Raw genomic sequence first — 22,407 nt, 5'->3', positions numbered from 1 at the left:
GAGTCTGGAGCTCTTGCTGCAATTCAGCACTGTGGCTTCCAGCTATTTATAGTAGGATCGGAGGGAGTAGTCAGCTATTCATAGTTGGATGCAACTGGAGAGAGAGAGAGAGAGAGCTAGGGAGGCAGAAATGGCATTTGGATTAGGATCCTTTGGGTAGGCAGTGACTTTATAGCTTTCTAGCTCAGAGTGCTCATGTTTATAATGGGCTTTCATTTCCCTGGTGTCATTTCTGCATCTTGTCTAGGATTTGTCATTCTGTCATCAGTCCCTTTTCTTTGTGAGTTTTTATATTCCGTTTTTACATTCCGTTTTTACTTTTCTTTAAGACTCTTCCCCGTCTGTTTCATTCCAGCTTCCTCATTACTTTCTAGCTTTACGCCGGTCCCTTTTGTTGGTTTAATCCTGTAACTTCATTCTGTTTCCTAGTCTAGGGTTTCACTTTTTGACAACAGGTTGCAATACCCATGGTCTTAATACATGTGATATCTTCCTAGTCAGAGGACATTTTGTGTGTGTGTGTGTTTATATGATTGTTTTTCTAAGTTTTCCAAGATCCAAATATACTCTGGGCTATATTGCATTTGTTTCATCATCAGAAATGATGCATTTCTAAATACCTACATTGGACACTTCTAAATTGCGGGGACAGAAGAGCGTTATACTTCAATATGAAGTTCCTAAACTATGCTGAATGGAACAGGAAGGCAGTGATTTATTATTGTAAATGCTGGGAAAAGTGTCCTTGACAGAAACTGGGCTTTATGCTCCATCAACACTTGTGCTGTTTGCACGAAAGCCCTGACAACCTTCCCATATATGAAAATGCCATATCTTTACAGGTGCAACTGGGAGATGTAGCCAGTTAAGAGACTTGAAAGCTTTCTGTTCTGTTTATTTCATTTCTATGATTGACTTAAATATCCCACTAGAAAGACCTCAGTTATTAAACTGAGTTGGTGTTCTGAAACAATTTCAAACCTATTTACAAAATTTAGTGGAGAATATATCTGTTTATAGAATTTCACAGGTTTGATGGAAACGAGCCTTACAAATGTGGCCTTGTTTTCTCTTAAATTCTAGATGTGTGTGTGTTCTTTTAATGAGAGGTAAAAGATTGTGTTCCTGATGTTTTTTTCTTTATTTTAGTAGTCACTGGAATGTGCTAATGTTCCGATCATGGAAGAGGTCTAAAAATTTAATCTAAAGCACTGGAAATGGTCTTCTTTCTTCCTTGAGCTTTATCTATTTACATGAAAAAGACTGGGTTATTGACACTGTATCATATTTATTGTAGGTTCCTGGATCTTGTTGCCATAGTTACATCTGGTAGTCAGAAAGAGTTTTGCTGGGTTCAAAGTTATGCTAATTGACAGATTCTTAGGGAGAATAATCCTCAAATTTCAGGCAATAATAATTCTTTCTTGCTCTAAAACTTGAGAAACTCTTTAGTTTTCTACCATGACACCCCCAATCTACCAAACCAATAAGATCCTAAGACTGCATGTACTTAATTTTTCTCAGAGAATGTTTTTATGCCTGACTGCTTTTTGCTGTGTGATCAATCCTCCTCTTGTTTTTTTCCATCTTCCCCCAGCTCAGAAATAAAGAGCCCTTTACTGATCCTAGTATAGATTTTTCTGGAGAAGTGACAGTAATAAAATTTTTGTCTTTCAAAGTTTTGATTTTTGTGGGTAATGCAACCTGCTGTCCAAAGAAAGATATGCAGGGTTAAAGACATGGAAAAATCAAAATATTTTTGCTGATGCGCCATTTATCTTTCACATGTTTTTGAAGGAAATTGGCTTACTCTTCAAACAAAGAAATATAACAGAAATCCAAACCTGCCAGAACTCTCATGTTTGGTCCCAGCTTTTTCTCATGTTTTTATCAAGAAAAGAGAAGCCAGGATGGTTTAACTGAGCAGAGGTTTTCTATTGAAGATTGATTGTAAACAACCCTTGCTATGTGTAAATGGCACCTAATAGAACAGCTGGATCTACAAGATTATTGCAAATGCACAAGATGGGATAAGCTCAGAATTTGTTAATTTAATTTGTTTTAAGATAAAATCCAGCCACATCTACTTTGAGACTCCAGCTTTACATTAGTGTGGCATGGGAGAGTTTTATCTAGTTCCAAGCAAGGACAAGCTATGCCTGCTGCAATTTCTGCTACCCTATGTGGGTAGCTAAAATCCTCTTATAGAAAAGGCTTTATTAGAGCAGACATTTACATTTTATAATGCTGTGCGTAATAGTACTCAGGCCCTGACCTGCTCTCCTTTAGTAAAGAGAATAGAGAGAACAAGAAAAGCTGCTAGTCCAGCTTTCTTGTCCACTTACTGCTATATATTCAAGGTATTTTAAGTGGAGTCTTCTGGATGATGTCTGATGGTTACCCAATTAAAATGTTAGAACCTCAGGCACTTGTAAGTCACCAAAGGTATCAGAAAAAACAGGACTGGACAGAGTTTAATGTGTCTTTGTCTTGATGAAAAAGTGATTCAGGGGGAATTAACTGCAGCTATTCAGCTATGGCACTAAACACCTCTGATGAAGTCTTTACAGCACGTCTTCTTAACCAGTTATGTGAAGTGTTGGTAGCTTGTGGCAAGAGCCTAGCATATAGTTTAGTGATCTGAGAACACCTGCAAGCTCTGGCTAAGAATCTGTGCCCCAGAAACTCCTGGGACAGTTGGTATGGGATGCTCCCAGAACCAGAGATGTAACAGGGAATATCTGTGATGGTGTATTTAAGAAATGATAGATGGGCTAGTTAAGTCTGTCTCTTATTTATTTTCCTCTTTTCTAAATGTTAGTTTGGATCCTGGAAGGGGTGATTCTGCTTGTATTACGTGTATTCCAAGGTGATTTCTCTTTGCAATGGCTGAACTGCTGTGCAGGCATTTTTGAGTTGTTGCATTTTCTGTATTCAGTCCACCCGTGAGCTCCCGTAGTATGGGTCCACCCTGCTAACCTTCTGTTCTTCCAGTATGCTTGTCAGCTTTGGAATATGCCTTGGAGGAACCTAAATGCTCAAGGAATACACATATGGTTTGGACTTCAATTTAAAGCTCAATGTCCAGCTAGGAGTACAAAATGAAACTTGCTGAAATCAGAAGCATGGTCTAATGGGTGAGATAAAGGGTTTAGTGCCAGGAGGTCTGTGTTCTATGCCTAGCTCTTCTATTGATTTCCTGCAGCATTACACAATTCATTTGTGCTGTATGAGCCTTTAATGACACTTTTTTTAAACAGAATAAAAAGGTGAAGAGGGATGGCAGTGACAGCTAACTGCCTCCTTTAATAATGTTAAAAAAAAAAAAACAAACGACGAATTCAAGTTTGTAGAATACTGACAATCCTCATCTTTGGAGGCAGTATATAATAAATACTGTTTTCATCATAATTCTCTGTTGGAACTTGATATACCAGCAAGAGTGTTAAGCCTGTTGATGCTGACTACGTTCCATCTGCAGTTTACACGTTCCGAGTTTGAACTCAAAATATAGTCTCTGTATTGTGCCCTAAAGCTATAGTTCCTTTTTACTATTGTTTAGCAGCTATTGTATGCCTGTCTCCCCTCATCACCGGCTCTGAAAGGCTGCTTTTCTAAAGTGGATGAGGTATTCTTAAACTTAGTAGCTTGTTTCATCAGTTTAAACTTGTATTTTTTTTTTTTTGTCCCCTCGTGGTAATAACATATAATATATAAATAAATGCTTATCATGTTTTTACCTTAGGCAGTTTATGTATCCTGTTAGCATTTGTGAGGCAATTTTTTCCTGTTCTTTGTGTACCGTTAAAATCATATGAGGATTGTGCTGGTAGGTTTGGCTTCTAAACAACTTGCTTCGGAGGGTTTGTGGTTTAGACTCAAAGGAGAGCAGTTCAGCTACAGGCTGGTTTTAAAGTTAACTCACTGGGCAGCAATCTTCCTTTAACTTAGCTTAAAATGCTATCTTTGCAGAGAATAGGACAATTAACAGGATCTGTGCATCCTAAAAAGTAATACATATGAATAAATACAATTTATATTTGGTAGCTAAGGTATTTGGAAAAACACTTATAATCAATACAAATTTAACATCCAATTGCTTTATTATTTTTCTTGCTGTACTCACTACCAGCTAGGGCTGGCAGTCAGTCTTCAGGTATTACATGCATTTTAAATTTCTGAGATTTAGTTTAGGCTTTTCCTTTTTTCCCCTGTGTATACCCTAGGGCTTAGTTTTGTTTTCTATGTGAATTTACATAAAAATAAACTGTGAAGACCTTGAAAGAGTACCATGTTAAGAATATAACTGCTTTTTTGGTCTTTCACTGTTGTCACACTGAAGTAGAAGAGAGGTTTGCTTCTAGTATTGTTTTTTGGTTCTGTTTTTCTCTTTTTGAATTCTCTCTTATGCAGTGACTTAAAAGTCTTTTTGGCAGGGACAACTTGTCTTTTTTTAAAAGGTGGTATTAAATTACTGATCTTCCACTCCTGTGAAGCTGTCTGCAATTAAGCAGATCTTAGAATTAAATCGTGCTTAAATTGTACTGACTCTGTTAAAGTTATGAGGTTAGGACTGAAACTTTCCTGAAGTTTAACAGTGGGTAGTTTGTATTTTAAGTCAAGCAGGTCTTTTGTATGGGAGTTTCATGGCAGCCAAATTGTGCTCTATCTGTTTCTACTCCTTCACTGAATTGTAGGCATTTTCAGCTTTATTTTATGCCTCAGTTGAATGTGCTATCTGTGGGGTGGGGATAAGCAAAGAGAAGAAAAGAACCAGTCCTTGAATGCTCGGGCATGGTGCAATAAGTTACAGAACCGAAGAAGTTTACTCACTTCAAATAGATGGTCAGTAGCTTCCTGATTTGAACCCTCCGTATCTGTTAACTGTTTTGAAAAGGTGAGTGGTTATATATATAACGGTATCAACAACAAACAGACATAAGGCTGTTATCGAGACTGCAGCCATTAATGTTACAGTTCAAGGAACTTAATTTTGTTTGAGAATAGGTTTGACTCTTTTATGTAGCAATACACAACTTAACTTCCAAAATTGTTTAATTGTATGTACTTAATGGAATCTATTGGCCTGTAATTAACAAGCTGTTCTTCCTCCTTTTATTATTTTTTTTTCCAGAATGCATGCATGTATTTATTCTTCTATTTCAGAGGAAAAATAAGTACATCAATATTAATCTGTCCTACTGAATAAGAAATGCCATCCTAATGATGATGTAAAAGTAGTGTTTGTGCATGGTTTACTATCCAGTTTTACAGTGTTCCGTTCATAGCAACCTGCTTTAAAAATTCTTTTGTGTGTCTGGCAGATCATTTTCTAACCCTGATACGAAGGTCGTGTTGTCTGCTGGTAGAAGGGACTTGCTGCAGCACTCGAAGTTATGGCCTAAGTTTACATTATGAGATTTTGATGCATGACAGGATGATTATGCAGTAAGCTATGGTGTGATTTATGAGTTCCAATTTTGTAGTGCCTGTGATGTTACTGAAGCCAGTACCATGATGACAGCATTATATGTTATGACTTTATTTCCAAAACCTATTTTTAATCATCTTAAAATATTGCCAGTACATATTCCTGTCCCGGCTGCTATTGAGAATCTGGGCTTGCCCTTAAATCAAAATTAAAGTTTAGATTTTGGGGTCATGGTATCAGACTCTGAAAAGACAAGTCATAAGATGCAAAAGGGTACTGCTAGCTTCTGTTGAGTACAAACCCCTTGTCTGACAAATTGCACAAGGGTTTGATGCATGGACTCGCAGAAAGCAAGTGAGCTAACACCATAAATAATCAAGGACACAGCATCACATAATATTCTATGGTCTATTTATCTTCACAAATGTAATTTAATTTTAATTATTTATGATTTTTCTCATATGATGTGATGTTGCCTAAAAGTAATGAAATCTTCTTAATGGTAGACCTTTCTACAACTAAACCATTAAACCTTTCCTCAGAAGCGTGGTAAGAAAGCCGGGTCATTAGTGAGAATTATTCTCCTTGTATTAGGTGAATTGTATGGCTCTGTTGCACAATCATCTGTCTTTATTCAGCATGCCTTTCAGACCAAAGACCAGTTCCACTTTGGTTTTGTAGCTGGCCACCACTGTGTTTAATGAGAATACAGATACATGCCCACCTTAAACAGGAATGGACAAAACAATAGGACAATCATAAAAAAGAAGTGGCCAGAGGAAAAGGGCTGCATATTGTTCTCCTATGGGTGATACGTAAATCTCTTTCCTTTTAGGAAATATATTCATACATCTAGTTTGGATGGCTCATTACTGTAAAGTTCTAGTAAAGCCTCCTGGTACAACTCTATTGGGTCATGATATCTTTTATTACAGCTGCCCATAATACTCATTCAGCATTTTCTTTTGAAAAAATGCACAACAATGAATTATATGAAACTTTTTTTTTAACTTAAAATTTCACAGTTCCCAAAGTAGTCTAAAGAAAACACACCTGCAATAAACCTGAGAGTTATTTTACTACCCACTTGTGCATACGATAGTATGCGATCACAGACTGCAGTGAAAGTGCCACCAAAAAAGATTACATCTTGCCTTGTTTAGAGTGGGTGGCAGATTCACACGCAGGTATGAATTAGAGGTGAAATTAATGCAGTTTTTGCAGATCTTTGCTGTTCTGGAAGCTATGGCTATGCAACTTAAAAATCATGCACAAAACATTTTGCTCACGAAGTCTGATGTATGGTAAGAGTATACACACAAATGTTCTGAAACTTTCTTGTCTCTAAATGTAGTATTTTTATGAACATGCACTTACTTGGAGTGTGCCTAACTTAAGTCACATTCAGCGACATTAAATTCATGGACCAAATGCCATTTGGAAGACAGCAATATGTTTTAGCTGTACAGAGTGAAACTAAATGATTGGGTTTTGTACTGTTCATTTATAGTAGTATTTTTTTCCCACGGTAAAAGTCTATAGGTATATATATTTGCCTATTATATATATATTTATATAAATTGGCTCAGTGTTTCAGTACATTCATAAGTCAAAATAGACTAAGATTATTTTGTTTTTTAATTTTCTCAGGAATGCATTAATCACATATATGCATATGTGTATGTATGTATATGAATGTAAATGAGATGATCTACACACCAGATATAAAAAAAAAAAGTAGTTTAAATCAGGTATTTTAAACAGGGAGTGAGGAAAGTGAGAAATATATTTTTAAAAATTAATGATAATGTGTATGTTAATAGGCATTATGTATTTTTAAATAAATAGGGATATAAGAAAAATGTTCAGCCAGGTTTTTGCAAATGTCAAGTGTGCAGTTATGTGGAAAAATATGCATAGCATGTAGCTAATGTGATTGGGATTCAGGGATTTGTTATGTAATAGAACTCAGGGATTTGTTATGAAATAAATGCATCGAATGTGCTCACAGCTGGAGTGGAGGTGATATTTTTAAACAGGACATATAATTACACACACTTTGCAGGCATTCTTTTGGGTTTTGTTGACCATTTTCAAACAAAATTTCTAACCAGCAATGCAGCTAAGTAGTATAAAGCTTAAAAATATTTCAGTTATATCATACCTTACGTGACTTCATGGCAAATACATTTAATTTACAATTTGATCTGTAATTAAGCAAGTGTATGTTATGCTTTAACTGAGGGAGCAGGTTATAAACATATGTTGTTCAGAAATCTGCAGATGCTTTGTCTTTAGTAAAAGCCTGGTATCTGTTTATGGCTTTAACCTTTGTATATTTTTAGTGGACCAAATCTACCCCAAGAATGGCTGTGTCAACCTGTATAATTAAGTGTAGTATTTGTTGTTTCATGGTGCAAATTAGTCTGAGGCTAGTCATGTCTTATGTGTTATACAAAAGAGGTAAAGCTGCAAAAAAGATGTTGGGTTGTTTTTTGTCTTAATGGGATTTAGGATTCTCAGAAAATTTCTTGAACCCGTAAAGATCAGATTAGGGCTTTTCATTTATTTCCCCTCCCATCCTGCACAGTGTCTGTATTCATTGTTAGTGATTTGATATGATTGCACTCATGTCAAACTGTTCCTTGGTTTTGGAAGCAGCTGTAATCCAGTGCAGATAGGAGCATTTCAGATGTTTTCTGTGAAACTTAATTCAAATAAAAGATTACATTTGGTTTTCTGTAACTCTTCAGGGCAGGAAGATCCATAATGCTGGAGTCCGAAAGCTTGTTTTGGTTAGGTGACCTGAATCTTAGTTTATCTGGGCAATTTATAATTATACCCCACCAGGAATAAGTGTGAATTTGTCATTGCCTTTTGGTTCCAAACAAGCGTGGGAATATTGGGACTACTTACCCACTCACTGAAATTCAGTGGAAGTTGGTGTTAATGAGGGAAATGCAGTGCAGAGCTGGGGTGGAATTCACTGCCGTTTCCCTTAGGGTATTAATTACTTGCTATACAGGACGTGCTCTTGCTCATGGCAAGGTGCTAGGAACAAAGCCTGAGGGTGTGTTTGCACCAGCAATTAGGCCTTCCCTTCCCTCTCCGCACAACCAAGCCGTGCAAGTAATTTCACCTTGAGAGCACTCCTCTACCCTGTGTTCTGTGCCAGCAACGTTTCTGGGCGCAAGATGCTGGAAGAGCCAGCTCCTCATGGCACGTGTCCTTGCTGCGTGGCAGTGAGTCACTGGCAGGGAGGGTGCTGTGGAGGTGCCCCTGCAGCGCTGGGTTTCTGCTCCTCACTCGCAAAAAGGAAGGCAGGTCACCCTCCGGGAGCAACACAGCTGGGAAGGAACACACTGGTCTGGACCGTGGTGCTGGTAGGAGGCTGTGCTGCTGCATGCTGCTTGAGAACAGTGACCGGTCAGTCTCTCCTCCTGTGCTCTCTTCCACTGTACTCATCCGTATTGTGTTGGGAGGTAGCAACGAGAGAGAAGGTAGGGTCCTTACTGCCACGGGCCTGTCTCTGTGCTAACCGAGCAGCAGAAGTTGGGGGATATGCCTGCCAGCCCAAGGCTTGGGTGAGTGTGCAGATACCCATGTTTGCATGTAGTATTTTGGCATTCCCCTTGTCTAGAAAAAGGACAGGATGTGAAGTATTGAAATAAATTAGGTTTTTATAGGATAGGAGATAGGAAAACAAAGGGTTTTGATTTTACTAAAGCTTTGGCTTTCCTAGTGCATGGTGGAAAATAACAATAAAGCATGTTCTTTTTTACAGAAAAGATCAAAAGTTACCCTCAACTCAATCAATAATATTTTTCTTATGCTTTTTATCTATATAGTTTTTTCTGGAAAGACAATTTAAGCCAATGAACAATGAATTAATTAAAAATTAAAACTGAACATGTTTTTTTTTTTTTTTTTTAAGTACAGAACTTACATGATGCAACTTACTGTTTTTGGAAAAAGTAACTGCAAGCATTCATTCCAGTTTCCTTGCAAATAAGCTGAGGAATTTATAGGGTAAATTGTCTCCGTAAATTGTCTCTTTCATTGTTGTTGTGTATTACAGCTGCAATTAGTTAGATGTTTGTGCTTCACAAATAAAAAAAGAACAAAATAGTATTACTAGAATATAAATGTTTAGCGTGTTTTCCATTGTGGCTTGATGGCCGACAGCCAGCACTGAAGTGGAATCATTAAGCAGTGCTGACGATGAACAATCTATATTAGTGTTGTACTGACATGGTTTCATTTTGATTTGTATAGAGGGAGCAAGTGTATGCAAGTGTGATAAGGAGCTCCAAGCCTCTGCGTTAGAACCTGCTCACTTATCTGTGTCTTCTCATCCCAGAAAAGTAATTCAGCTACTTCTAACCTAAAAACATGCAGAACAATCTGATAGCAAAATTCAATATGGCTTTGCTGCAAGTTGTGTGGATTTTGCGGGTGGTCAGCCATGGTGATTATAGCAGAGCTGCTTTTCTTTCCAGCAGTGCTTTAGCAAGCTGAATAAACTTAACTTTCATTTCAGGTCTTCTGAACTGATGGTTTCTACTGACCAAAAATAAAGATTGCAAGTAAAATTAACTTTATTTACTGGAAATTAAGTATACAGTCTGCTTTAAATTTATTTATTTATTAAACATTACATTTGACTTTTTCTGATATGTTTGATTGTTCTGCAGAGTCCGAAACCATTAGCTAGGATGAAGTTGAGCTGCCCAGGTAGATGTTTTCTTGCAGTACAAGCTGTTCGTATACTGAGAATGATGTCCGAGTTGTCAAATACCAAATAATAGGCTGTGCTTTGAGCTATTTTGATGGCTTTCTTGACAGAACATTCGGGCTGGAAAGTTTACATTTCTCCTATTGGCTGTTTGGGGATTCTTGTTGGCCAGCTCAGTGTGGATTTCAGGACACTTAGGAAAATGAATCTCTTCTTTGGGGGGCTTGATTGTAGAAAAATACAATCACAACACTTCTAAATTACAGGAAAGTAGTAGTAGGATAAAAGATATGTCAAGTTTTAGCAGGCAGGTGTACTGGGTCTGGCTGGGATGTTAACTTTCCTGCAGCAACCCATCCAGTGCTGTGCTTTGCGCTTGTAGTTAGAACAGCAGTGGTATCACACCAGTGTTGTGTCTGCTGCTGAGGAAATGGTAATGAAGATTTAAACCTTCATCCTTAGTCACTGCTTTTGGACTCAAGGCTTTTATAAAGGCTTGTGTCTGAAGTACTTGGGAAAAGCTATAAAGTTTGAAAGTATTTCTTGTACAAACACAAATCATAAATGGCTTTCCCTTTTGTAAGTAAGCAATATTGAAATTTCTGATTTTGCAGCACTTCTAGAGCGGGACACTGATTCTCCAGACTTGAATTATTATTTCTGAAGTAATTATCGTTACCCAGATGCGTTGCTTGAATAGCACTAATGACATTTTTTTGACGCATCTCTTCCTTTTTCTTCATCTTGTAATTATAAAACAGTTTGGAAGAGGTAGTACAAAGTCAAGCTACTCAGCTGCTTAAGCAGATAGTTATTTTTTGAAATGGAGAGCTGACCTCAAATACCTGGCTGCATTTGATTTAGAGAATATAGTTGTTAAGAAGCAGGTAGCTAGTTCAGGCAGAGTGTCAGTAGCACCCAGGGTACAAGTCATGCATGTCATATCCAGCCTGCAATCAAAATCAGGGTTTTCTCTCTGTAACACTGACAAGTAAGGATCTTGGAGATGGCTCTGTAAGCTTACAATCATTGCAATTCTTCAGTAATGTGTGAGTTGTAGGGATGTAAATGTATACTCTGTGTAGGCATAAGCCAGTGAAATTTGATTGTACCCTGGGAGAGTCACTTAGGTGTCTTGCTGCAGTGACATCTTCATTGTGGCACATTCATTAATCTGAAGGTGAATTATCCAAGCCACATTCCAGAAACTCTAGCTGATTGCTTCAAAAATATTTTCCATTCCTTAGCAGGTGTGTCTTATAGCTAGTTGTCCTTTCTTCTGTGTAACTCTGCTGAAAGTTTACCGATCTGAAGTATAGTTTTATGATGCTTAAAAAAGAAAAAAAAATAAGCTAAACTTCCTTTATTACAGTTGTTGGTTTGATTCTTTAAGTACTAAAAAGAATGTAAGCTTGGGATACTCCTCTCTTTTGCTTCACTTTCAGACACAAATGCCTAAAGCCTTTAAGTCCTTATGTGAAGTGGCCATCTTCTTGCAAGTCCTGCTAAGAATGTATTTATTAAAGAATGACAGCAATGAATATATAGCTTGGGAAATATGTGTATTTTTGTAGTATATTTTCTCAGGAAAACAATTTGTTTCCTAGCACACTGCTTAAGTTCCTGTTCTTTTTATCTTTCTGTTTCAGTGTTTTATTATATCGGATATCCATCTCCATACTTACAGTGAAGGTATTGCTTACTCTCCTACGTGATTTCACTAAATTCACAGAACTAGTCACAGTTCTGTGCTGAGCTTTCGTTTTCCCATAAACTGAGATCCATGGCATTGGCTCAACATCTATATCTTCTCTGTAGGACATAGCATATTGTTTTCGCACCACAGATGAAGTGATGGTACTAACTTCTGCCTGCAGAGAAGGTTTTATTCAAGATTCTTCTGTGTTTTACTCTATCTGCCTTCAAGGTAATACCATGGGACTAAAAGTAAGGAATCCCATGAATATTAAAATATGAGCTCTGGATATGACAGGTACTGTAACTTAAGTACATAGCATGCTACTTACAGAATCTGAAAGACATTTTTAGATGAAAACAATTTTTGGCTTTGTCTACTTCTGACATAAAGGCTATTTAAAATGGATTATTTTTCAGTTTTGTGGCTTTTTGCAGAATAGTATTAACTCTTTGCCACAGTAGGCTAAAATGCAAAAGTTTGTTCTGGTGCTAAGTTTTTGTGTGAGACTGACACATCCTTGCTAAAACCTTTTTACATAATGTTGCAGAAACAGTTCACATTTTGTCACGAATATCGTAATGGTCTACTGTGCCAGAGGCAAGATGCTTTAATTTAATTGGTAGGATGACAGCAGTACAGTGGAACTCATCCATTCAGCACAGCCGAGAACCAACAAATCCCTTTAACTATGCCCATTTGCAGAAAGATGGTGGTCTTTGAAATCGCTATGTCAAAATTCAAAATTGCTTTCTTAAGGCTTGCTGGCTACTTTACAGTAAACTTTTACGATTACAGATTTTATGCCTGTGTTTCAAAAGGAGATTTTTTTGTTGTTTGCTTTCTTCCAGACACATTGGACACTTCTCATTTATCTGATGACAGCTATGATGTTTAGGTCCTTTTTGTTCTTGTCGGCTGAGTGTAAATCTTGCCTGATGGTTTCAGACAAGTTACGTAGCTGTCCTCAGGTGTATAGTGACAGCAAAGATGGCTAATAATCCTTGCTCCCAGCATAGTGCTGTATTTGATTGGCACAAGGCTGTTGACATAAGGTGACTGATTTGCCAATTCAGCTGTTAAGATTTATTTGGTCAGTCATTATTGAGAGGAGTTACACAGTAGTCATAATGCCTATTCAGTAAACTAATTAAAAGTGCATGCTCTTGAGAAACATGCAGAGTCATAAAAATCATATATCAAGTCCTTCCTTTAAGCAACTTGAATGAGAGCGCACCATATGCTAGATGCAAAGACCTTTTTGGTTCTGTGCTGTGATATCATTAAGGACAGTATATGATCAAGTCAGATCATACATAGGCTTTTGAAGTCTGTAATAGAAGTTTCCACATGAAATGTAAACCAAAACCCGTTTTTGTTTCATCATTTAGAATAATTTTCTTAAAATCTCAGATTTTGGTAGGTACTGGTCTTGAGAGCAGTGGTTTCTGGACTGAATTTTGCAACTGTTCCTTGTCTATGAATCCAAGGTAAATGATCTAGGAAAACATTTTAAAATGCTTTCAATAGCATTTTTAATGAAAAACTTCATGAAGACGAATGGTATTCCACAGGAGAATGGGAAATTTGCGGTTGCTCTTTTGATCTAAACTTTTACGCTGTTCATTTTGGTGGAAAAAATGATTAAAATGAAACAAGTAAGAGTAACAAGGCAAGCTGATTTATTACAAAGATGCATCTGCTAGGCTAATAGAGAGGGCCATACTTAAGAGGAAGAGAAGACTGTGCCAAGTCCTTGTCTACAGCAAGGATAAAAACTAGAGAGGAACTGATGAAAGTAGAACCAATGCCTCATGTTGATTTGCTGAAAATTTAATTCCATACAGCATGTCCCTAGTAGAAGTTCTGTCTAGACATTTGAGTAACTGCCTTGGAGTCTTTGACTATTAGCTTGTAGAGGGGTAAGACCATCCTCTTATTTTGCTGCTCAGCAATATATTTAGAATAAAAGAAGAAGTTGACGCAGATGCACTCTCAGCAAGGAGGAAATCAGAGGACTGACATTATTGTACTAATAGCAAGGTCATTAGTGAGATCTGTGGTGTAGCACAATCAGAAGATTAATATCGTGACTATTTTTAACATGAAGAATAGGATAATTTGTCTTTGGCTGTGGAATGTGTTAGTAAAGATTGTAAAATTACAGGACCTGGTTATCTGTCAAATTTTTAACAAGAGATCACGTTTAAGTGATAAACAGATTAAGTCTTGCAGAAAATAACATTTTTTAATTGTGAAGATTTTAATCAGACTAGGTATTCTGAAAAAATATGTAGAAAATTAAGCTGTCTTGATACGGAGTTCATTGTACCCTCTATTTATAAGACTGGCCTTATTTTTTCCCAACTTGTAAAAAAAAAAAAAAAAAAAAAAAAGCATGTCATGTCAAATGTACCTAAGCCTGTCATTCTCGTTTTGCTGCCATTAATATCTTTATCGACATATCCATTGGATCTGCAAAGAAGTTGCATTTTTGCTCACGTAATTGAAGTTTTTGTTGTAAAACTGGTACTGTAAAGAAAACAGTCAATTCCAAATTATTAGACTCACAGAAACAGTACCTTCACTTATAAAACTTAAATTTTTTCACACAATGCTCTTAAGACTTGTTGATTTCCTTTTACAGGTCTGTATGTCTTTGACCCCCTATTGATGTGTACTTAGTTGGGGCCTGACTCTGAAACATGAATCAGTCTTTCAGGAATACCAGGTTGGTCTTGTCTTTTCTCCCAGCTGAAAGCGTGTCACGACCTCAGATAGCACGTGGGCTGAAGGAAGGCAAAAGCTGGACTGCTGAATGTAGCCATGCTGTATTATTTGTCAGCTCCTCTGGAATACTTTTCCTTGACACCTGTTCCAACAGTGGCTTAGAGAAGGGCTAAACAGTGAGATTCAGAGCTTGTCTACTGTGGTTTTGAGGTAGAGATTCATGGTCATTCTTCAGTACTGAAGATTCTCATGCTTTAATAAGACCAGCTGTTAAGAAGCTCAAGAGAAACATTGAGAGAGACTTAGGTTTTTAGTGCTTCAGGTGCATTTCGCGCTGTCCTTGATGGTGAAGCTGGCTCAGGAAGCTAGTTGCTAGCCTTTGTCACCATGCCACAGGTCAGTGTAGCTTTGATTGTATCACGGGCGTGCATTAGATTGTTAGACCTAGCAGTTGTTAGAAACAGATGAAAAATGGACAAAAATACTTCGTTGCCACAGAAAAGGTTTGTGGAGAAGCTCTGATTTGAGAGACTCTACTATGAGAGGCATCTGTTAAGGTGAGTCAGTGGAGTTATGTGGAGAGGAATCACTTTCAGTCTTGGCTTTATCCTTCTGTCAGCTGCTGCAGTGGTGCTGTTCCAACCTCACACATCCTTATGATTATTAAAATAATGAGTGTGTGCTGTTTTTACTTTGGATATGACAGTTTAAACTACAGCATGATTTAGTAACTACAGTCAAACTTGTTAAGTGTTACACAAGAGATCAATTCATTTGTCTCTTTCCTCCTTAATGCCTGTACAGCAGTTGGGCCTGTGTCTTAAGCATTTCTGATGCAGTACAACTGTCTGCTGACTATTCCTTACCTGCTAACACAGATAACCAACTAGGTCTGTGTCTGATTCATGGAGCAATTAAGAATAGGAGAGACAGGGTGAAAGCACTGTAATTGGGGTGGTGTTAATCTTCGAGGGTCTACCTACACAGACCTGACCCAGCGCAGCTTCCCTGATGGTTTCCAGTATGACCCAATGCAGGCCACGACAGTGTTTATACATCTTGAGTAGGATGGCAGTTTTTTTCTGTCCCCAAAATATCATAAATTAAAGAGCTTATTTGAAAAAAGGGTCTTGCTTAGTGTAAGTTTCTCTAGAGCTTTCCTTATGGTCTGCACTTGTCCCCATGTGATAACTAATTCTAAAAATTCAATGCTCAGTTCTGCTGGTATAACTTGTCTTTATTTGGTGTGCTGCATTTTCTTGTCAATGCTACAGATCCAGTATTGCTCAATACCTTCATAAGATCTTACTTTGGAAAGGCACTAAGTAACAGTGGTCAGTTCACTCTCTGTGAATTTATCTTTTGCTTAAACATGTACTGAAGAATATAGAGGTTGAGTTATTAAACCTGGCTTAATAACTTGGTTATTTTTCCTTCAGACTAGTTTTGCTTGTTTATGGTTAAAGAGATGTTTTCTCCAGCTGACAAATTCAGTGTACTCCTAGAAGAATGTGATTGGAGTTTTCAACCATGTCCTCCGCTCTTCTCCACTCTTAACCAAAACTTCTCTAGTCCCGGAAGCTGAGCTTAGCAGTTCATGAAATATTGGTATCTCTTAGGTTATGTGGCAGTCTCTTTGCATTCTGATAGTTGATTCTATTCCTTTTAATCAGGGAGAAAAATGTTATTTACAACAGATACACTAGAAAAAAAAAAAGCTGTTAAAAAGAGAACAAGATATATATTTATTCTCTGTGTATTATGGATATTAAAATTGATCATAAGCATAAGAAAAAGTCTCCCTTGCCAAGATTCCCACTTGAGCAGTATATCTGAGTGAAATCTTTGAATAATAGTTGGAGTGACTGACACCAAATTAGATCAATTGCAATATTTCTGACGTTGATTGAGAGGTGTTAAGTGAGGGATGGAAAAATGCATTTGATCAAGATTAATATTTTTTTTTCACCAGTGCTCCTGTGTTTCCTAGAATTAATTTGTTTCCTATAAAGCTGCTTACAGAAAACTGAAGAGCCAAATCATGACCTGCTGAAGTTCATATGAATTCTGGACACAAAGGTTCTTAAGGACCATAAAAGCTTTATATCTGTGCACCTTTAATTCAGCTGAAATATCACTACAGTTTATTTGAAACCATTTAGTATTATGGATCCATAGCTTTGTCTTAAAAATCTGCTTTTCTCACCCCCCCTGGAAAAACTGCAGTGTAAGGTAAACTCAAATGCTTTGAAATGATTCATGTTTTTAACTGGAAACCCACCCACAATTTTTCCAAAGAGCCGGTCACTGAATCCTAATGCTTCTTATAAAGAGAAGGGAACTTCAAAAATTGCCAAAAATACAGCTCAGATTATGAGTGGGAAATGAAGTTACTTCCTGCATTTGCTCACTGCTGAAATTAAATCCGTCTTATTTGACGTGTAGTCAAGAAGGTTTAAGTACAGTACTAATGCTTGAAGTTGTCCAAAAGCAGATTTGGTTGCAGGGTTTGTCCTGCAAAAGCCAAGGAATCATATGAGGCTACTTATATAAGTAGTATAACACATACCACCTCCAAGCTCTGAAAAAAAAAACACTTAGAAAAGCCTTTTTAATCACATTCTGCCTTTTTATCTTTTGATTTCAATGCTACTGTTGTATATAGCAGAAAGTGTGTATTAACCTTGTTAACAAAAATGACTCTTAAATGTTTTTTGCATTGTGAAAATAGGACAAATTTTGCTGACTACTTATTGAAAACACTTAAATCTGCATTTATCAGCATTCACTTTGAACAAATACCTACTGGCTTGCAATATTAATACTTTCTTGTTAATTGACTTAATTTTGCACTGCAAGGGACCGAGTTAATGTGTGTGCCATCTCGCTCTCTAAACTTTCCTCCAGTCTTAATTGTAGCACAGTGAGGTGAAAATAAAATTCCAAACAAACAAACCCAGACAGCATTGTTCACCAAAAGCTACCAGAGAAAGTCTTTCAGGTCTGGAGTTGTGTGAAGCACGCTGCTAAGCAAGGCAAAGGAGGAGAGAAGGGGTCCTTAGGAGGAGGCAATACAGCTTTTGTTGTAGATCATAAAGAACAGCTGCACTCCAGAGGTGGTTGCTGATGATGTGCCTGTGGCTGTTCTTCTCCCCATGTACGGCACTTAAATAATTCGGAACTAGTTGCTCTTTATGTTAGCAAAAGAACTGAGGGCCAGGCTGATACAAGCCAGCCTATTTGCAGCAAGGCACCCAGTGGTGCAGTTTAGGCCAGTTGTCAGCCATGTAATGATTTAGGATGCAGCTGCTGTTGGTAGCCTTCCCATGGAGCTTCAGCTGCTCTCTGAAACGTCTATTTGAGAGAGGGCAGAGGCCAGCTACCTGCTTTTCTCCTGCAGAGGGGAGAGCTGGAGCAGGAGAGCTTCTCCTGGACTCCGGAGTATGGGTCAGATCCACAGCACATGCGTGTTCTGGGAACTGAACTGCTGGTTTGGCTTTTGTGGTGTAATGCCTTACAAAGAATATATGTTCCCACAGTATAACAAATACGCAGCCCAAAGAATACTTCTAGCAGTACTGACATGGAATGCTACCTTAAAGAAACACAACGTTTCTGTAACATGGTCATACTTAATGGTTACAAGCCAAATTAAATTTAAATATTTGAGGAAATCAGACTGCAAAAATGGATGTGAAGGGATGAACACTTACCAAATTGTTCTGATGAACAGAAATTACCTTCTGAAGCAATGTGAACTTGGGATGACTTTTTACTTTCTGTGTAATGAGGGGAAAATGGTTCATTTTTGCTCTTTAACAGATGCCGCCTTTGAATTGTAACAAGGAGGGGGGGAAACAGATAATGATTTCCACTGAAGTCTAATTTGTTAAAAGGCACAACTAAGCTTTGAGATAGAGCATTTAGCTTTTAAAACACAGAGTAAGGAAATCAAACTCAGTTCTCACCCCCTGCCTGTAGGGTAGCATTTTGACTTGTGTAGAAGGGAGCACTGTGCATTGGGGAAAAAAAAAAAAGCTTGATTTTTGTGGTTGTGTTCTGGATCCGAAACTACACATGTGCAATGACAGCTATTTTACATCTATTTTAGGGCAGGTTATTCTATTTGAACCAGCAGAAGAAAATTTTTCTTCTGAGAAGCTAAGCATGTTGCTATAGCTACTGAGCTTGTGGCTCTGAGATTTTTCTTCAGTTTCTCAATGTGGTTGTTAAATAAGGCTGGTACAAGGCCTGGAAGGTTCTGATGTCGATTCAGCTTGAAGACTTTTTTAAAATAATGTTTTATTTTTTATTTAATTCTACTGGTACTTTGAAACCTTCACACACCATTTTAACGTAAACATGTAAAGACATCAAATGAAAAATTGACTATGCAGGTTTTTTAAATTAGGATTTGTTTCAAATAGTGTTTCTCTTCCTCTTGTTTAGCTTGCGATAGGTTGTGAACCTCAGATCTCCAGTGCTAAGTACTACAGCATGAGATCCAGCTGAATGTGACAGCTCTGTGAACCAGATGCGGAAATTCTGTTCTTGAAAATGATCTTAGCTTTCCAGTGTACTACATCTAAACCAGATGCACTAGTTCAAGGACTACTGCTGAAATGTATCACAGATATTAGGCACAGATTTTTAACATGTGTAAAGAGCCCTTTCAAACAAGATTTAGCCTGTTGTCTAATTTGAAAAGGCTGCTACCCATTCCTGGACTTGCCTACAGCACTTGCTGAATTCTTAGCTCCCTACAGTTGTGGTCCAGACTATTATACTGTCATTACTAATATCAAGCAACATTAATGGAAACGTAGTATTGGATTCGTCATGGGTAGTGTTGTGGTTTTTATTCTCTCCTTTTTTTTAATCATCCCAAGTCAACTGGGGGACAAAGTCCTCTATGCTCCTTATGGCAGGATTGGTGGCTGAGGTGCTGCACGCTGTAAGGCAACCCGGAGTACATGTGTAGGTGAAGTGCAGCATTGAGATTCTAGTGACCAAAGAGCCATTGGAAAAATTGTAATTATGAAAATATTTTTCTGGCAAACAGTCTAATTTCTTCCTGGAACATTTAATTTTTAAATCAGTAATCATGAATTTTTTTTAAAGGTTTATGTTGAAATCTTGATTTCATGCAAATACCTGATTACTTAATGATTTGATAAAAAATATTATTTAACGTTGTCTCACTAGACTGTTTATGAATAGGAGAAATATGTAATATATATATATTGTGTGCAAATATATGCATACATGTTAAATTAATTTACTTCTTTTCAAAATCTAAAACATTTCAGTCACTGAACATTTTAAAGGGATTCAAATTATATTATTCTAATAAATCTCATGAGTACCTTTAAAAATACTATGGGCATAATCACTTAAGGTACTTATCATGCAATTCATTGAGTGACTGTGACCTGTGGTGTGAGAATTCTTGGCTTATAAAAATCCAAACTTTAATCACTACTGTAAAAATTAATTGCAATTAGAGTTTAATCAGCATATAAAATAAGAAATGTTTAAAACCTTACTTTTGTTTGGTGATAACACCCTCCTTTCCAATCTTTGCCATCTTTGTGGAGATGAGAATGACTTCAGCTAATATAATCATTGGAATATTAACAATTTTGCTTACCTAATTCTTACTGTTTTTTATAAGTGGTTGGAGTATTGTAGTTAGAAAGGTAAATGGGCAGTGGTATATAATGCATGTCAGTTACTGTACTGACTAATAAACAGTTCCCTCAAAAAAAAAAAAAAAAAAAAGCATTGCTATCTTTCCAGTATATGATCACTTTTCTCTACATATTTTATGCAGAAATGCATAAAAAAATCCAGGAGGGGCTTTAAACTTAGAGTATTACAATGGGGGACAGGCATGAATTTTGTAAATAATCCTCACAGAGCTTTCTCTGCCAGTACCCTCAGTCCTTTTACAGGGGTAGGCAATCTCTTACTCACTTGTCTTCCTGATACCATTGGTAATAGTTTTGCATAGAGCAAAAGCTGGTATCAGTAGTGGAAATCTCCAGCTCTACTTCATTTCCAGATCAGGTGGTGCTGCCTGAAGTATGAGCTTGCTGTGATCACATTGCTTAACAAGACAGTGTCTTCTTGTGCTTTCCACATCACAAGTTACGTTTGGATTCTCTGGAACACAAATACAAATCGAAGAACATTATCGTTCAATTAAGTTACCTTGCTTCGAATTGTTTTTTTCATTCTCATAATTTTTCCATACCATTTTGGACATCTCTTCTGAGAAGAGATCTCCCTGCACTGACCCCTTGCTTCCTCGCAGAGCCCCATGACACGTGCATATTCAGAACCTCTTTGCAGGGCCAAGTCTCTGCTTTCTTCTGCTTGTCAGAAGGGCTTGTGATTTTCCTGCATTTCCAGCAGAGCTTGACATTAACATATACTGATGTTCTACTGAAACAAGCATGGGACTCAAATTTAACATGGCTTTTATTTGTAGCTTGTTTTGTGCATGGTCATAATCTATAACATTAGCAGCATACTGCTTGCTGCGGAGGCTTCTTAAAGCCTGCATGGTGCTGCCTTGGCAAAGCCAGCTGGGTGGGACCAGTTCCTGACTGGAGTCTCTGCAGCCGTGCTTAGCGTGGCACAGAGCCTTGCTCGTGCAACTTCCTGAGTGCAGCTGATAAAGCTTCAGCATGGGTTCGTGGTTGTGGCTGTATGGCTTCCAGGGCCTTAGCATGGGCGGAGGCCCTCTAGGAAACAGCACAGTGTGCAGGGGCTGCAGGTATATCTCTGTGCCTTGGAGTTCTTTATTTCTCAGTGGCAAATGTAGAAATAGGCTTTATGAGAAGAGAGCATTAGCAACAAGGTGCAATTTGGAGCTTTTGATGGGATTTCTTGCAATTGTCTTTTTAAAAATGGGTTTAAATAAGTCCCCACACTTTTATTTCTGGAATCCACCCATAGTTGACTCCTTCCTTTACTCTTCTTGGTAGTATACTTCGAGCAGTTGTCAGCAGCCTTTATTGTGGAAGTGCTCAATCCTACTTGTGGAGCATTGGGGTACTACAACAATGCTTTTATTATTGCTAAACGTATCCTGGAAATGTATTTGAAATTACTCGTATTGTCCTGGTGCCTCAGTGCTACAAGTTAGTGGGAGACAGAGCTGTATGCATATGGCAGCTGCATGTATAAAAGCTTGCATGAATACAGTGCTTGCATTTGGTTACTGGGCAATAAGCATATCATGCTTGGAAGGGATTGTCCACTGGGGACTTGTAGGAGTTCCATGGCAATTTTTTTTAAATTTTATATTTTAAGATCTAGAACTCAGGGGAAATTCAAGGGGATTTACTGAAAAATGCAATGGACAAGTCCTATGAGCAGCCTTTATTTTCCCACTTCTCACTATAATTCTTTGTCTTCAAGTACATAGTGATTCAGTTCTACTGATTGTAGAGCCCTACCTGCGTGCAGAGCCACCTTTACTATATTTCAGGTAAAACGTATATTTTGAAGGTCACACAGGAAAATGAGTAATTTCACAGAGTTAAGTGTAAGCAGAACAATGAATGTTGTTTTGACTAAGGATTGGGTTTGATAGGTGGAGTTTCATTGCCTGCTGCCAATGAAACCTGGTACTTCATCTGGCCATAGCAGAGTTTAAATGACCCTTATTGATTTAGTTTTTTTTCCCTTCCTTTTACTCAAGGTCTCATTACAGTAAAAGCTGATGTGTGACAAAGAAAACTATAGCAATAGATGCTTCTGGGACTTGCATACCAAGCAGGTAATTGTTTCTGTGCCTCTTTGCAA

General features: G+C 37.6%; 1 protein-coding gene across 34 annotated transcripts in view; it reads left to right on the top strand.

The window, feature by feature from the left end:
• Window positions 1-22,407, top strand: part of ARVCF (ARVCF delta catenin family member) — a 277,795-nt gene that overhangs the window by 41,023 nt on the left and 214,365 nt on the right. The gene's annotated exons all lie outside the window — the stretch shown is intronic.

The sequence above is a fragment of the Anas platyrhynchos genome, chromosome 16 (genome assembly GCF_047663525.1).
Source record: "Anas platyrhynchos isolate ZD024472 breed Pekin duck chromosome 16, IASCAAS_PekinDuck_T2T, whole genome shotgun sequence".
Taxonomy (NCBI): domain Eukaryota; kingdom Metazoa; phylum Chordata; class Aves; order Anseriformes; family Anatidae; genus Anas; species Anas platyrhynchos.
This window is presented reverse-complemented; position numbering and strand designations above follow the sequence as displayed.